The sequence below is a fragment of the Montipora capricornis genome, chromosome 6 (genome assembly GCF_036669925.1).
Source record: "Montipora capricornis isolate CH-2021 chromosome 6, ASM3666992v2, whole genome shotgun sequence".
In the NCBI taxonomy this organism is placed as follows: Eukaryota; Metazoa; Cnidaria; class Anthozoa; order Scleractinia; family Acroporidae; genus Montipora; species Montipora capricornis.
This window is the reverse complement of record NC_090888.1, coordinates 22,513,027-22,518,026: the sequence shown is the minus strand read 5'-3', so window position 1 is coordinate 22,518,026 and position 5,000 is coordinate 22,513,027. Positions and strand designations below refer to the sequence as shown.

At 39.1% G+C, this 5,000-nt stretch overlaps 1 pseudogene; it reads left to right on the top strand.

Annotated features, from left to right (window-relative positions):
* Positions 1 to 3,345: 3,345 nt before the first annotated feature.
* LOC138053455 (piggyBac transposable element-derived protein 4-like) overlaps positions 3,346 to 5,000 on the top strand; it is a 2,115-nt pseudogene continuing 460 nt past the window's right edge.

Genomic DNA, 5,000 nt, shown 5'->3' with positions numbered 1-5,000 from the left:
GGAAAATTGGCCTCAAAGGTTCTTGCACAAGTCATTGCTCAGAAACGTGTACAAGGTTAAGTGTCTAACGTGTGGTCGTTGAAATTGCTACGTTTAGGAGAGTTTCCGAATGAAGACATGCAGAGCTTTTGAATGACATTTCATTATGATGTAATTTTTAAACCAAAACAAAATGTGGAAGTCGCTAGAAGCGAATTCAGAGTTTGAAAAAAAGTGTGTGCGTCGGGATAAAAGCAAGCATATATTAAAAACAAAACACAAGACTTCTAATGCAAATTTCTGCAGCTATTTACCATAACAAAAAAGTTAACTCTATTCTTGTTTTTATCCCGACGCACACAATCGCAACTGGCATATTCTGTTTTGAACAAGCTTTGAAAACTCCCGGGGGAGGTGGGTGGTACTTAACATTTTTTTTTTACAGGAGGTTACTTGCTCCGAGGTCCAACCCCTTACCCTTTGCAATATATATGTTGCAGGTAAATCTGCTCTCTGGTTGAGTCCGTTTTAACCTACAATGAGCGACAAAAATGTTGAGACACTTGGCAGTAAAATTCGATTTTCTGCGTCTTGGATACATTCCCCCTCCCTTTCCCCAAAACAATGTTGATTTTTCTATTTCTTTGACTGCACAGACCACAGCACCTACGCAACATTGAATTGGGGGGCCGGGGGTATCAGAGAATTAACGCTAGATGCAAATAAAATGGAACAAATGCTTAAGTATCAAAACGCGTCTTTTCCTAAGAGTGTCTCAACTACTTTTGCCGCTCACTGCTGTGTTAAATTCGTGATCCACGTTTCACCTAGGTTGAATTATGCACTCAACCAAGCTTAAACCCCCTCTAAAAAGGATACTTATACGCTCCCTCCTCAAGCTCTGTCTTACGCATCTCAACACATCTTGATCTTTTGTATCATCTTAGTGATTTCTGTATTCATATACTTATTAATTTAGTCTGAACATTACAACATAGTAAGTGAATAAAGGAATGTACTATGCACTTGCTGGTACTCGAACTCGCACCAGTGTCTTCACCAGTACACTACAACGACGAACATGCTCAACTCAACACAGTTCTATTCATTATTTACGTTTCTATGATTGGCTTAATTTAGGCTCCAAAAGAGTTCTTTAATCCATCTGAGTGCACATTCCACCTACGTAAAATGAGGATCACCAATTTAACCTAGGTTAAAACGGATTTTACCGGCAACATATATACCAGTTTTTTACAAAGAGTACCTCTCTTATACCCTCTGCTGAAAAATGTTATCCCTTTCACATACTTAAGTGTAGCCTGTTCCAGGCTCCCAGTTAGTCGAGAAAACGAAAAGAACTGTGTATGAAAAGCGAGTGTGGGCTTGGGTCGAGGCGAGGTCACTTGCAGTTCTTTTCCTTTTCTTGACTATCTGGGAGCCTGGAACAGGGTAATTTAAGTGAGGATTTTGTTAAAATTTATTGAAATTGTCCAAAAAATTTTAATTTTTTTATGAAAATGTCTAATAAATGTTTTTTTTTTTTAAAAACCTCAATATTTAATTGAAAGGTCCTATTTCCCTATTCTTTCAAATACTTCAACTCGTTAAATCCCTATCCTTTCATATATCTGAGGCCTGGGAAAGGTACCCCTTTACGAGGTGGTCTTTCAATTCACAAATGCAGTTTATCTTACCCACTTTATTGTTACCCACTTTATTCTGTTTCTGTCTGTTCGTTATGCTCCAATAACCCCTAGTGAAGAAACAACCACCTTAAAGTGATAGGTACAACCATCCACCTCTCCGCTATATACAGACGTGACTGTAAAATTCCAAACGCTATTACGCTCTATTTTCCTTAGATTTCTTGATCAGTACCCGCGGTTAGGACTTTTTGCCCTGTTTTTCATTGAGGAAAGTAGTTATTTTCTGCCACAGCTAATGCAACAGTCTACATCAGTTGTCCATAGGAAGTGACATTCCTTCCCGTTACTGTGTTGATTTCCTATCATTTTAGTGCTGGTGAAGAAATTATATCATCTGATGATGATAAAATCATTTGTTTGGATGTGAACACCCAAGAAAAGATAAAAAAAAAGCCAGAAGTGGAGATAAAGTCAGAGGTAACTTCACTGTCATGACCAAAATGTCAATTACCGTGATGGATGTCATGAGATGTTTGTTTGGGAAAGTTATGTAAATGAACCACACCAGAGCTGTATTTCAACCCGCTTCTGTTAAAGCTCAAAAGAAATAGTTTCACTTTCTCTTACATAGCCCCCCTCCCCCCTATTTAATGTTGGAAGGTAAGTCAGCAATTTTCCACTGAAACCATTTAGTTTTGCACAACATTGAAGGAGGGAGAAGGGGAGAGAAGCAATGAAGACTTCAAAAGTGCTAACCTTCCCAACAGTTTTGTCTAGGATTGTAGATTAATCAAAGCATATTGTCATAAGTAATGGTAATAGGACTGAGTGAAGTCCAATTCTGTCTGTAATCATACGAGTGATAAAAAAATCAGACGACCGCACAGCGGGAGTCCGATTTGTTTATCACGCATATGATTACAGACTGAATTAGACGACACGAAGTCCTATTATCAATTAATCATAGAAATTACAATTTCCAAGAAAACGAAAAATGGCCAAGTTATGAAAAAAGGGGAAATTTTGCATTAAAATACTGACAAAGGAGGCGTAAACATTCTAAGGTTACCGCCAAAAACACAACAGCAAGCAAGTGTGCACGCATATGTAATCACATCTTTGAATGCGATTGGCTTATTGAACTATCCAATAACAAACTGTCCGATAACAACTTGCCAAGCAAATATGTGGAAAATAGGACTTTTCAAAACCAGTCACAAGCAAGGAAATTCTAATTTTTATGATCAGGCTTGAAATTGGTTGCAGATTAAAAAAGTCAACATGCTCTAGTGGTCTTAGCTTTAGTAAGTAGCAAGCGCTTAACTTCCCTGCCGAAAATGTTACGGTCAACAGTCTTTCTAAAGTTTATCAGGAGCTTACTAAAAACAGCTGCAGCGTGATCTTGGAAGGTGTTTTCTATTAACACGATATCTACTTGAGTAACACATGTGGATCTTAAGTTCCTGGATTGGTTGTATGCTTGTAAGCGCAAATACGTAGGACAAAAGGGGCTACACCGAGCTTTATGTACTAATTTAAGTAAGTTCAGCTGTCTTTTCTCTTGATGATAATGACTTTTACAACCTTGAATGGCAGCAGGTATGCTTTTCAGTTGTCCGTATCTTTTTTTGTTTTACCGGGGGTGGGGGGAGGGTTGATGTGAAATACGTCATAGGTTCTCTCTTAGCATCACTCTCAAAATTTCGATCGAAAATCTATGGCGGCGACGAGCAAAGATGAAAGCGACGACAGTGTGTTTTTAGGATTCGAAGGGAAAGATCGAGAAGCTGTTGCAGAATGGAGGCAAGCTACAATCCTGGTCAAAACTGTTGGGACAATTCGTGCTTTTCCCGCTTCCCCCATTACAATGTTGATTTTCACGGTCTTCAAAATCAAGATCCGTTCATCCATCGCTGGCATGTTTCAACATTGTCTGGGGGGAAGGGGGGGCCCAAAAAAAGGCAGCGAAAGAAGAACAAACGTTGCTCATATAACGATGGAAGCATGTACAGTAAATTCTCTACTTTTCTGCCCAAAATTTGACAAGTGTCCCGAAGTGCTTTGACCCAGATTGTCTGAAACTGAGTTTCATCGAATAAAACTGGAAACGGTATCATATATGTCCTCAAAGTAGTAAACAATTTGCAGCACGACGTTAAAAATTGTTTTATTGTAGTAAAGTCTGTTTTATGGCAGCTTAAGAACCAGTGAAGAACATTTTCAGGAGACTCGTTACCAGAGTCCGCGCAGTTAGCGGCCGCTTTTTGCAGCTGCAGAATCATTTGACTTTGCTAAGCAGAGTTCGATTCCTCACAAGTTGAAGGACAGCAAATCGCGTAGACAATAGAATAGTTCAAAGGAAAGAGCCACATTCATGTCTCTCTAGATTTTGCTTTGCCAAATTTCTGTGCGTCATCTTGCTGACAATAATCAGTGTCATACAAAACCGCATTGTCTGTCGCGTGACCCAAGCCGTTGTTGACAATGACAACAGTTCTCACTCACATTTCTCACTCCTAAAAACACATTTTCTGGCTGTGCTTTTGATGTAGCTACCAGAATATATGGCGTGTTGTGTTATACACACTGTTCTTGATCTTTAATTGGCGTTCGTTTCTGAACAAGAAAACGCTTAATGCATTTTTCAACATTTCTCAGCTATTTGAAAAGAATAAGCTAACATCTAATTTGATCTTTTGCTGTCTTTAGGGTGAGAAATGTTGAAAAATACCCACCCGGTGATCGCTTAAAGCCAAAAAGCGCTTGTATGAATAGAAAAGAAAGGGTTATTAAGTTTTTTGCAGAGTCTTTTTTTTTTAAGTCATTTCTAAACCTAAATATCTTCCTTTAAATAGCCAAGAAATGTGGCTGAAAACTGTTGACTGCTCACGGTAACGCAACCCACCATTTTGACAATCCTTGCTCACACTACCTCTACACCGGTGCAATATATTGTTTTACTATCAGAGACAATTCTCTAATGAGATTCAATGAACCTGTCCAGGCTTGAGACCAACTATCAAGAAATTCTGTTCTCAGACAATCCTGGTCAAAACTGTCAGGACAATTCGTGCTTTTTCTGCCCCCCCATTACAATGTTGATTTTTCACGGTCTCCAAAATCAAGATCCGTTCATCGATTGCTGGCATGTTTCAACATTGTCTGGGGGGGAGGGGGGCGCAAAAAAGACAGCGAAAGAAGAACAAACGTTGCTCATATAACGATGGAAGAATGTACAGTAAATTCTCTACTTTTCGCCCAAAATTTGACAAGTGTCCCGAAGTGTTTTAACCCGGATTGTACATTTGAAGCTAGACATCAAAGCGACTCAGAGTCAGACATTTCTGTGTCTTCTGTTGCAACCAACAATCT